At 49.2% G+C, this 10,665-nt stretch overlaps 15 non-coding genes across 15 annotated transcripts; all 15 read left to right on the top strand.

Annotated features, from left to right (window-relative positions):
- The first annotated feature begins 581 nt into the window (after positions 1–581).
- Positions 582–653, top strand: trnah-gug (transfer RNA histidin (anticodon GUG)). The gene has a single exon. It is a non-coding gene; the product is annotated as a tRNA-His (tRNA).
- Positions 654–1,239: 586 nt separating this feature from the next.
- Positions 1,240–1,311, top strand: trnae-uuc (transfer RNA glutamic acid (anticodon UUC)). The gene has a single exon. It is a non-coding gene; the product is annotated as a tRNA-Glu (tRNA).
- Positions 1,312–2,161: 850 nt separating this feature from the next.
- trnah-gug (transfer RNA histidin (anticodon GUG)) lies at positions 2,162–2,233 on the top strand. Its single transcript has one exon. It is a non-coding gene; the product is annotated as a tRNA-His (tRNA).
- Positions 2,234–2,318: 85 nt separating this feature from the next.
- trnar-acg (transfer RNA arginine (anticodon ACG)) lies at positions 2,319–2,391 on the top strand. The gene has a single exon. It is a non-coding gene; the product is annotated as a tRNA-Arg (tRNA).
- Positions 2,392–3,722: 1,331 nt separating this feature from the next.
- On the top strand, positions 3,723–3,794 carry trnah-gug (transfer RNA histidin (anticodon GUG)). Its single transcript has one exon. It is a non-coding gene; the product is annotated as a tRNA-His (tRNA).
- Positions 3,795–3,897: 103 nt separating this feature from the next.
- On the top strand, positions 3,898–3,970 carry trnar-acg (transfer RNA arginine (anticodon ACG)). The gene has a single exon. It is a non-coding gene; the product is annotated as a tRNA-Arg (tRNA).
- A 410-nt stretch (positions 3,971–4,380) lies between these two features.
- Positions 4,381–4,452, top strand: trnae-uuc (transfer RNA glutamic acid (anticodon UUC)). The gene has a single exon. It is a non-coding gene; the product is annotated as a tRNA-Glu (tRNA).
- Positions 4,453–5,302: 850 nt separating this feature from the next.
- Positions 5,303–5,374, top strand: trnah-gug (transfer RNA histidin (anticodon GUG)). Its single transcript has one exon. It is a non-coding gene; the product is annotated as a tRNA-His (tRNA).
- A 103-nt stretch (positions 5,375–5,477) lies between these two features.
- Positions 5,478–5,550, top strand: trnar-acg (transfer RNA arginine (anticodon ACG)). The gene has a single exon. It is a non-coding gene; the product is annotated as a tRNA-Arg (tRNA).
- Positions 5,551–5,960: 410 nt separating this feature from the next.
- Positions 5,961–6,032, top strand: trnae-uuc (transfer RNA glutamic acid (anticodon UUC)). Its single transcript has one exon. It is a non-coding gene; the product is annotated as a tRNA-Glu (tRNA).
- A 1,047-nt stretch (positions 6,033–7,079) lies between these two features.
- On the top strand, positions 7,080–7,151 carry trnah-gug (transfer RNA histidin (anticodon GUG)). The gene has a single exon. It is a non-coding gene; the product is annotated as a tRNA-His (tRNA).
- A 1,683-nt stretch (positions 7,152–8,834) lies between these two features.
- trnar-acg (transfer RNA arginine (anticodon ACG)) lies at positions 8,835–8,907 on the top strand. The gene has a single exon. It is a non-coding gene; the product is annotated as a tRNA-Arg (tRNA).
- A 410-nt stretch (positions 8,908–9,317) lies between these two features.
- On the top strand, positions 9,318–9,389 carry trnae-uuc (transfer RNA glutamic acid (anticodon UUC)). Its single transcript has one exon. It is a non-coding gene; the product is annotated as a tRNA-Glu (tRNA).
- An 850-nt stretch (positions 9,390–10,239) lies between these two features.
- trnah-gug (transfer RNA histidin (anticodon GUG)) lies at positions 10,240–10,311 on the top strand. Its single transcript has one exon. It is a non-coding gene; the product is annotated as a tRNA-His (tRNA).
- A 103-nt stretch (positions 10,312–10,414) lies between these two features.
- Positions 10,415–10,487, top strand: trnar-acg (transfer RNA arginine (anticodon ACG)). Its single transcript has one exon. It is a non-coding gene; the product is annotated as a tRNA-Arg (tRNA).
- Positions 10,488–10,665: the final 178 nt, after the last annotated feature.

Here is a 10,665-nt window from a genome sequence, read left to right as displayed (position 1 = left end):
GGACGTAAATTCCAGTGTGGATTTTTCACTTCATTCCTTTCCATTATTTTTCCTTCTTATTGAGGCAAACCAAGAAGACATATTAGAGAAATCAATTAGCTCATCTTATAAGTATAGAGTATTAATGGACTGTAGTATTTGGGTCATCTGTCCCACAAAGGACGAAGCATGTTGCAAGACCTTGTGCGAATTTTGGTGGCCTTTGCATGTAATTAGGACCATTGCCTAGTTGTGAGTGTTGCAAATGAGACAGACGGCCAGCGTGTGACAAATTCTCTAACAGAATCTGAAAATGCTTTCCGTAACCGTTGCCGTTAGTATGATTCATTGGCCAGATGGCGATGAGAAGGAAATTTAAACAACTTTCTATTGTTTACTGAAGGTTGTATTGAAGTGTGTTCGTCAGCCGAGACGACCCCATCTTTGCCTTTTTCGTTCCCTCTAGCATTGAAGACTACATGGAAAATGAAGTTTCCCCGGTGCACACGGGAGAAGCGATTTGCCAGTCCTCCCACGGTACGTCCAGCAGCGTCTGACTTCTCGCTGGAAGCAGGGCGGTGTTTTTACCAGAGGTCTGGCGCGCCGTGATCGTATAGTGGTTAGTACTCTGCGTTGTGGCCGCAGCAACCCCGGTTCGAATCCGGGTCACGGCAGTTACTTTTGCAACTAGCGCCTGACTGCAAGGCCGTTTCCTCCTGGCCCGCGTTTGCTAAGAAAGCACATGTATGTAGAATGTCAGTTGCACACACCGCCCGTGGGCCAGTGGCGCAATGGATAACGCGTCTGACTGCGGATCAGAAGATTCTAGTTTCGACTCCTGGCTTGCTCGGCTTTCTTTTACCCCGGTCCAAAGTTGTGCTCATGCGACCCACTCCAGCAGCTGCATTTCCGCCGTGGTATGGGCACCCTTAATCCCCGAAAATCAGGGAACACTCTTCCTATGGTGCTTATTTTGCTGGCTTGCTAGAAAACACCTAGGATCTCATTTCACCACAGCTAGGGATAGGCCAGCGGCACAACACAACGTAACACGGATCCAAAGAGTCTATGTGTGGCTTGAGGCTCGCGTGGCCCTCTTTGATCGCGTGCAATGTTCTTGTCAATACCACTTGTTGACCACAACAGAGCTCAGATTCGTACCAGCGCGGCTCAAAACGTTGGCAGCTGCTTACCTGGAAAAATCCAGTGTTCTGCCCAAGGGACGCAACACTCCCTCGGTGGCGCTCATCTCCGCGCTCGTCCCATATGGTCTAGCGGTCAGGATTCCTGGTTTTCACCCAGGCGGCCCGGGTTCGACTCCCGGTATGGGAACGTTTCTTTGTTGTCTCTCCCTAGCTAAAATTACCCGGGCCTTTGAGGCTCATTCATTTACCGAATACCCCTTTTAGGCAGAAGCAGGTAGGCGACTGCCATGGTGGGCTTCCTCAGGCCGGGTGGTACGCTGGTGTGCCTTTCCTGAGAACTGAAGCATTTATCAGGCTATATTGGGTCTGCTGTCCCGCGGCCAATTGTCCTGTTCTCGGGCAAATGCTTAAAGCTAAAAAAATGTTCACCAAACCTCTTAGTTAGCAACAGACAGACGGCCAGCGTGTGACAAATTCCCTAACAGAATCTGAAAATGCTTTCCGTAACCGTTGCCGTTAGTATGATTCATTGGCCAGATGGCGATGAGAAGGAAATTTAAACAACTTTCTATTGTTTACTAAAGGTTGTATTGAAGTGTGTTCGTCAGCCGAGACGACCCCATCTTTGCCTTTTTCGTTCCCTCTGTTTGTCTGGACGTAAATTCCAGTGTGGATTTTTCACTTCATTCCTTTCCATTATTTTTCCTTCTTATTGAGGCAAACCAAGAAGACATATTAGAGAAATCAATTAGCTCATCTTATAAGTATAGAGTATTAATGGACTGTAGTATTTGGGTCATCTGTCCCACAAAGGACGAAGCATGTTGCAAGACCTTGTGCGAATTTTGGTGGCCTTTGCATGTAATTAGGACCATTGCCTAGTTGTGAGTGTTGCAAATGCATTGAAGACTACATGGAAAATGAAGTTTCCCCGGTGCACACGGGAGAAGCGATTTGCCAGTACTTCCCACGGTACGTCCAGCAGCGTCTGACTTCTCGCTGGAAGCAGGGCGGTGTTTTTACCGGAGGTCTGGCGCGCCGTGATCGTATAGTGGTTAGTACTCTGCGTTGTGGCCGCAGCAACCCCGGTTCGAATCCGGGTCACGGCAGTTACTTTTGCAACTATCGCCTGACTGGCCCGCGTTTGCTAAGAAAGCACATGTATGTAGAATGTCAGTTGCACACACCGCCCGTGGGCCAGTGGCGCAATGGATAACGCGTCTGACTACGGATCAGAAGATTCTAGGTTCGACTCCTGGCTGGCTCGGCTTTCTTTTACCCCGGTCCAAAGTTGTGCTCATGCGACCCACTCCAGCAGCTGCATTTCCGCCGTGGTATGGGCTCCCTTAATCCCCGAAAAGCAGGGAACACTCTTCCTATGGTGCTTATTTTGCTGGCTTGCTAGAAAACACCTAGGATCTCATTTCACCACAGCTAGGGATGGGCCAGCGGCACAACACAACGTAACACGGATCCAAAGAGTCTATGTGTGGCTTGAGGCTCGCGTGGCTCTCTTTGATCGCGTGCAATGTTCTTGTCAATACCACATGTTAACCACAACAGAGCTCAGATTCGTACCAGCGCGGCTCAAAACGTTGGCAGCTGCTTACCTGGAAAAATCCGGTGTTCTGCCCAAGGGATGCAACACTCCCTCGGTGGCGTTCATCTCTGCGCTCGTCCCATATGGTCTAGCTTTCAGGATTCCTGGTTTTCACCCAGCCGGCCTGGGTTCGACTCCCGGTATGGGAATGTTGCTTTGTTGTCTCTCCCTAGCTAAAATTAACCGGGCTTTTGAGGCTCATTCATTTACCGAATACCCCTTTTAGGCAGAAGCAGGTAGGCGACTGCCATGGTGGGCTTCCTCAGGCCAGGTGGTACGCTGGTGTGCCTTTCCTGAGAACTGAAGCATCTATCAGGCTATATTGGGTCTGCTGTCCTGCGGCCAATTGACCTGTTCTCGGGCAAATGCTTAAAGCTAAAAAAATGTTCACCAGACCTCTTAGTTAGCAACAGACAGACGGCCAGCGTGTGACAAATTCCCTAACAGAATCTGAAAATGCTTTCCGTAACCGTTGCCGTTAGTATGATTCATTGGCCAGATGGCGATGAGAAGGAAATTTAAACAACTTTCTATTGTTTACTGAAGGTTGTATTGAAGTGTGTTCGTCAGCCGAGACGACCCCATCTTTGCCTTTTTCGTTCCCTCTGTTTGTCTGGACGTAAATTCCAGTGTGGATTTTTCACTTCATTCCTTTCCATTATTTTTCCTTCTTATTGAGGCAAACCAAGAAGACATATTAGAGAAATCAATTAGCTCATCTTTTAAGTATAGAGTATTAATGGACTGTAGTATTTGGGTCATCTGTCCCACAAAGGACGAAGCATGTTGCAAGACCTTGTGCGAATTTTGGTGGCGTTTGCATGTAATTAGGACCATTGCCTAGTTGTGAGTGTTGCAAATGCATTGAAGACTACATGGAAAATTAAGTTTCCCCGGTGCACACGAGAGAAGCGATTTGCCAGTACTTCCCACGGTACATCCAGCAGCATCTGACTTCCCGTTGGAAGCAGGGGACGTTTTTACCGGAGGTCTGGCGCGCCGTGATCGTATAGTGGTTAGTACTCTGCGTTGTGGCCGCAGCAACCCCGGTTCGAATCCGGGTCACGGCAGTTAATTTTGCAACTATCGCCTGACTGCAAGGCCATTTCCTACGGGCCCGCGTTTGCTGAGAAAGCACATGTATGTAGAATGTCAGTTGCACACACCGCCCGTGGGCCAGTGGCGCAATGGATAACGCGTCTGACTACGGATCAGAAGATTCTAGGTTCGACTCCTGGCTGGCTCGGCTTTCTTTTACCCCAGTCCAAAGTGGTGCTCGTGCGACCCACTCCAGCAGCTGCATTTCCGCCGTGGTATGGGCTCCCTTAATCCCCGAAAAGCAGGGAACACTCTTCCTATGGTGCTTATTTTGCTGGCTTGCTAGAAAACACCTAGGATCTCATTTCACCACAGCTAGGGATGGGCCAGCGGCACAACACAACGTAACACGGATCCAAAGAGTCTATGTGTGGCTTGAGGCTCGCGTGGCTCTCTTTGATCGCGTGCAATGTTCTTGTCAATACCACTTGTTGACCACAACAGAGCTCAGATTCGTACCAGCGCGGCTCAAAACGTTGGCAGCTGCTTACCTGGAAAAATCCAGTGTTCTGCCCAAGGGACGCAAAACTCCCTCGGTGGCGTTCATCTCTGTGCTTGTCCCATATGGTCTAGGGGTCAGGATTCCTGGTTTTCACCCAGGCGGCCCGGGTTCGACTCCCGGTATGGGAATGTTGCTTTGTTGTCTCTCCCTAGCTAAAATTAACCGGGCTTTTGAGGCTCATTCATTTACCGAATACCCCTTTTAGGCAGAAGCAGGTAGGCGACTGCCATGGTGGGCATCCCCAGGCCAGGTGGTACGCTGGTGTGCCTTTCCTGAGAACTGAAGCATCTATCAGACTATATTGGGTCTGCTGTCCTGCGGCCAATTGACCTGTTCTCGGGCAAATGCTTAAAGCTAAAAAAATGTTCACCAGACCTCTTAGTTAGCAACAGACAGACGGCCAGCGTGTGACAAATTCCCTAACAGAATCTGAAAATGCTTTCCGTAACCGTTGCCGTTAGTATGATTCATTGGCCAGATGGCGATGAGAAGGAAATTTAAACAACTTTCTATTGTTTACTGAAGGTTGTATTGAAGTGTGTTCGTCAGCTGAGACGACCCCATCTTTGCCTTTTTCGTTCCCTCTGTTTGTCTGGACGTAAATTCCAGTGTGGATTTTTCACTTCATTCCTTTCCATTATTTTTCCTTCTTATTGAGGCAAACCAAGAAGACATATTAGAGAAATCAATTAGCTCATCTTATAAGTATAGAGTATTAATGGACTGTAGTATTTGGGTCATCTGTCCCACAAAGGACGAAGCATGTTGCAAGACCTTGTGCGAATTTTGGTGGCCTTTGCATGTAATTAGGACCATTGCCTAGTTGTGAGTGTTGCAAATGCATTGAAGACTACATGGAAAATGAAGTTTCCCCGGTGCACACGGGAGAAGCGATTTGCCAGTACTTCCCACGGTACGTCCAGCAGCGTCTGACTTCTCGCTGGAAGCAGGGCGGTGTTTTTACCGGAGGTCTGGCGCGCCGTGATCGTATAGTGGTTAGTACTCTGCGTTGTGGCCGCAGCAACCCCGGTTCGAATCCGGGTCACGGCAGTTACTTTTGCAACTATCGCCTGACTGCAAGGCCGTTTCCTCCTGGCCCGCGTTTGCTAAGAAAGCACATGTATGTAGAATGTCAGTTGCACACACCGCCCGTGGGCCAGTGGCGCAATGGATAACGCGTCTGACTACGGATCAGAAGATTCTAGGTTCGACTCCTGGCTGGCTCGGCTTTCTTTTACCCCGGTCCAAAGTTGTGCTCATGCGACCCACTCCAGCAGCTGCATTTCCGCCGTGGTATGGGCTCCCTTAATCCCCGAAAAGCAGGGAACACTCTTCCTATGGTGCTTATTTTGCTGGCTTGCTAGAAAACACCTAGGATCTCATTTCACCACAGCTAGGGATGGGCCAGCGGCACAACACAACGTAACACGGATCCAAAGAGTCTATGTGTGGCTTGAGGCTCGCGTGGCTCTCTTTGATCGCGTGCAATGTTCTTGTCAATACCACTTGTTGACCACAACAGAGCTCAGATTCGTACCAGCGCGGCTCAAAACGTTGGCAGCTGCTTACCTGGAAAAATCCAGTGTTCTGCCCAAGGGACGCAACACTCCCTCGGTGGCGTTCATCTCCGCGCTCGTCCCATATGGTCTAGCGGTCAGGATTCCTGGTTTTCACCCAGGCGGCCCGGGTTCGACTCCCGGTATGGGAATGTTGCTTTGTTGTCTCTCCCTAGCTAAAATTAACCGGGCTTTTGAGGCTCATTCATTTACCGAATACCCCTTTTAGGCAGAAGCAGGTAGGCGACTGCCATGGTGGGCTTCCTCAGGCCAGGTGGTACGCTGGTGTGCCTTTCCTGAGAACTGAAGCATCTATCAGGCTATATTGGGTCTGCTGTCCTGCGGCCAATTGACCTGTTCTCGGGCAAATGCTTAAAGCTAAAAAAATGTTCACCAGACCTCTTAGTTAGCAACAGACAGACGGCCAGCGTGTGACAAATTCCCTAACAGAATCTGAAAATGCTTTCCGTAACCGTTGCCGTTAGTATGATTCATTGGCCAGATGGCGATGAGAAGAAAATTTAAACAACTTTCTATTGTTTACTGAAGGTTGTACTGAAGTGTGTTCGTCAGCCGAGACGACCCCATCTTTGCCTTTGTCGTTCCCTCTGTTTGTCTGGACGTAAATTCCAGTGTGGATCTTTCACTTCATTCCTTTCCATTATTTTTCCTTCTTATTGAGGCAAACCAAGAAGACATATTAGAGAAATCAATTAGCTCATCTTATAAGTATAGAGTATTAATGGACTGTAGTATTTGGGTCATCTGTCCCACAAAGGACGAAGCATGTTGCAAGACCTTGTGCGAATTTTGGTGGCCTTTGCATGTAATTAGGACCATTGCCTAGTTGTGAGTGTTGCAAATGAGACAGACGGCCAGCGTGTGACAAATTCTCTAACAGAATCTGAAAATGCTTTCCGTAACCGTTGCCGTTAGTATGATTCATTGGCCAGATGGCGATGAGAAGGAAATTTAAACAACTTTCTATTGTTTACTGAAGGTTGTATTGAAGTGTGTTCGTCAGCCGAGACGACCCCATCTTTGCCTTTTTCGTTCCCTCTAGCATTGAAGACTACATGGAAAATGAAGTTTCCCCGGTGCACACGGGAGAAGCGATTTGCCAGTCCTCCCACGGTACGTCCAGCAGCGTCTGACTTCTCGCTGGAAGCAGGGCGGTGTTTTTACCAGAGGTCTGGCGCGCCGTGATCGTATAGTGGTTAGTACTCTGCGTTGTGGCCGCAGCAACCCCGGTTCGAATCCGGGTCACGGCAGTTAATTTTGCAACTAGCGCCTGACTGCAAGGCCGTTTCCTCCTGGCCCGCGTTTGCTAAGAAAGCACATGTATGTAGAATGTCAGTTGCACACACCGCCCGTGGGCCAGTGGCGCAATGGATAACGCGTCTGACTACGGATCAGAAGATTCTAGTTTCGACTCCTGGCTTGCTCGGCTTTCTTTTACCCCGGTCCAAAGTTGTGCTCATGCGACCCACTCCAGCAGCTGCATTTCCGCCGTGGTATGGGCACCCTTAATCCCCGAAAATCAGGGAACACTCTTCCTATGGTGCTTATTTTGCTGGCTTGCTAGAAAACACCTAGGATCTCATTTCACCACAGCTAGGGATGGGCCAGCGGCACAACACAACGTAACACGGATCCAAAGAGTCTATGTGTGGCTTGAGGCTCGCGTGGCCCTCTTTGATCGCGTGCAATGTTCTTGTCAATACCACTTGTTGACCACAACAGAGCTCAGATTCGTACCAGCGCGGCTCAAAACGTTGGCAGCTGCTTACCTGGAAAAATCCAGTGTTCTGCCCAAGGGACGCAACACTCCCTCGGTGGCGTTCATCTCCGCGCTCGTCCCATATGGTCTAGCGGTCAGGATTCCTGGTTTTCACCCAGGCGGCCCGTTTTCGACTCCCGGTATGGGAATGTTGCTTTGTTGTCTCTCCCTAGCTAAAATTAACCGGGCTTTTGAGGCTCATTCATTTACCGAATACCCCTTTTAGGCAGAAGCAGGTAGGCGACTGCCATGGTGGGCTTCCTCAGGCCAGGTGGTACGCTGGTGTGCCTTTCCTGAGAACTGAAGCATCTATCAGGCTATATTGGGTCTGCTGTCCTGCGGCCAATTGACCTGTTCTCGGGCAAATGCTTAAAGCTAAAAAAATGTTCACCAGACCTCTTAGTTAGCAACAGACAGACGGCCAACGTGTGACAAATTCCCTAACAGAATCTGAAAATGCTTTCCGTAACCGTTGCCGTTAGTATGATTCATTGGCCAGATGGCGATGAGAAGGAAATTTAAACAACTTTCTATTGTTTACTAAAGGTTGTATTGAAGTGTGTTCGTCAGCCGAGACGACCCCATCTTTGCCTTTTTCGTTCCCTCTGTTTGTCTGGACGTAAATTCCAGTGTGGATTTTTCACTTCATTCCTTTCCATTATTTTTCCTTCTTATTGAGGCAAACCAAGAAGACATATTAGAGAAATCAATTAGCTCATCTTTTAAGTATAGAGTATTAATGGACTGTAGTATTTGGGTCATCTGTCCCACAAAGGACGAAGCATGTTGCAAGACCTTGTGCGAATTTTGGTGGCGTTTGCATGTAATTAGGACCATTGCCTAGTTGTGAGTGTTGCAAATGCATTGAAGACTACATGGAAAATTAAGTTTCCCCGGTGCACACGAGAGAAGCGATTTGCCAGTACTTCCCACGGTACATCCAGCAGCATCTGACTTCCCGTTGGAAGCAGGGGAGTGTTTTTACCGGAGGTCTGGCGCGCCGTGATCGTATAGTGGTTAGTACTCTGCGTTGTGGCCGCAGCAACCCCGGTTCGAATTCGGGTCACGGCAGTTACTTTTGCAACTAGCGCCTGACTGCAAGGCCGTTTCCTCCTGGCCCGCGTTTGCTAAGAAAGCACATGTATGTAGAATGTCAGTTGCACACACCGCCCGTGGGCCAGTGGCGCAATGGATAACGCGTCTGACTACGGATCAGAAGATTCTAGGTTCGACTCCTGGCTGGCTCGGCTTTCTTTTACCCCGGTCCAAAGTTGTGCTCATGCGACCCAATCCAGCAGCTGCATTTCCGCCGTGGTATGGGCTCCCTTAATCCCCGAAAAGCAGGGAACACTCTTCCTATGGTGCTTATTTTGCTGGCTTGCTAGAAAACACCTAGGATCTCATTTCACCACAGCTAGGGATGGGCCAGCGGCACAACACAACGTAACACGGATCCAAAGAGTCTATGTGTGGCTTGAGGCTCGCGTGGCTCTCTTTGATCGCGTGCAATGTTCTTGTCAATACCACTTGTTGACCACAACAGAGCTCAGATTCGTACCAGCGCGGCTCAAAACGTTGGCAGCTGCTTACCTGGAAAAATCCAGTGTTCTGCCCAAGGGACGCAAAACTCCCTCGGTGGCGTTCATCTCTGTGCTTGTCCCATATGGTCTAGGGGTCAGGATTCCTGGTTTTCACCCAGGCGGCCCGGGTTCGACTCCCGGTATGGGAATGTTGCTTTGTTGTCTCTCCCTAGCTAAAATTAACCGGGCTTTTGAGGCTCATTCATTTACCGAATACCCCTTTTAGGCAGAAGCAGGTAGGCGACTGCCATGGTGGGCATCCCCAGGCCAGGTGGTACGCTGGTGTGCCTTTCCTGAGAACTGAAGCATCTATCAGACTATATTGGGTCTGCTGTCCTGCGGCCAATTGACCTGTTCTCGGGCAAATGCTTAAAGCTAAAAAAATGTTCACCAGACCTCTTAGTTAGCAACAGACAGACGGCCAGCGTGTGACAAATTCCCTAACAGAATCTGAAAATGCTTTCCGTAACCGTTGCCGTTAGTATGATTCATTGGCCAGATGGCGATGAGAAGGAAATTTAAACAACTTTCTATTGTTTACTAAAGGTTGTATTGAAGTGTGTTCGTCAGCCGAGACGACCCCATCTTTGCCTTTTTCGTTCCCTCTGTTTGTCTGGACGTAAATTCCAGTGTGGATTTTTCACTTCATTCCTTTCCATTATTTTTCCTTCTTATTGAGGCAAACCAAGAAGACATATTAGAGAAATCAATTAGCTCATCTTATAAGTATAGAGTATTAATGGACTGTAGTATTTGGGTCATCTGTCCCACAAAGGACGAAGCATGTTGCAAGACCTTGTGCGAATTTTGGTGGCCTTTGCATGTAATTAGGACCATTGCCTAGTTGTGAGTGTTGCAAATGCATTGAAGACTACATGGAAAATGAAGTTTCCCCGGTGCACACGGGAGAAGCGATTTGCCAGTACTTCCCACGGTACGTCCAGCAGCGTCTGACTTCTCGCTGGAAGCAGGGCAGTGTTTTTACCGGAGGTCTGGCGCGCCGTGATCGTATAGTGGTCAGTACTCTGCGTTGTGGCCGCAGCAACCCCGGTTCGAATCCGGGTCACGGCAGTTACTTTTGCAACTAGCGCCTGACTGCAAGGCCGTTTCCTCCTGGCCCGCGTTTGCTGAGAAAGCACATGTATGTGGAATGTCAGTTGCGCACACCGCCCGTGGGCCAGTGGCGCAATGGATAACGCGTCTGACTACGGATCAGAAGATTCTAGGTTCGACTCCTGGCTGGCTCGGCTTTCTTTTACCCCAGTCCAAAGTGGTGCTCGTGCGACCCACTCCAGCAGCTGCATTTCCGCCGTGGTATGGGCTCCCTTAATCCCCGAAAAGCAGGGAACACTCTTCCTATGGTGCTTATTTTGCTGGCTTGCTAGAAAACACCTAGGATCTCATTTCACCACAGCTAGGGATGGG

The sequence above is a fragment of the Clarias gariepinus genome, chromosome 13, assembly GCF_024256425.1.
Source record: "Clarias gariepinus isolate MV-2021 ecotype Netherlands chromosome 13, CGAR_prim_01v2, whole genome shotgun sequence".
Taxonomy (NCBI): domain Eukaryota; kingdom Metazoa; phylum Chordata; class Actinopteri; order Siluriformes; family Clariidae; genus Clarias; species Clarias gariepinus.
The sequence above is the reverse complement of the archived record's forward strand: the minus strand, read 5'-3'. Positions and strand labels throughout refer to the sequence as shown.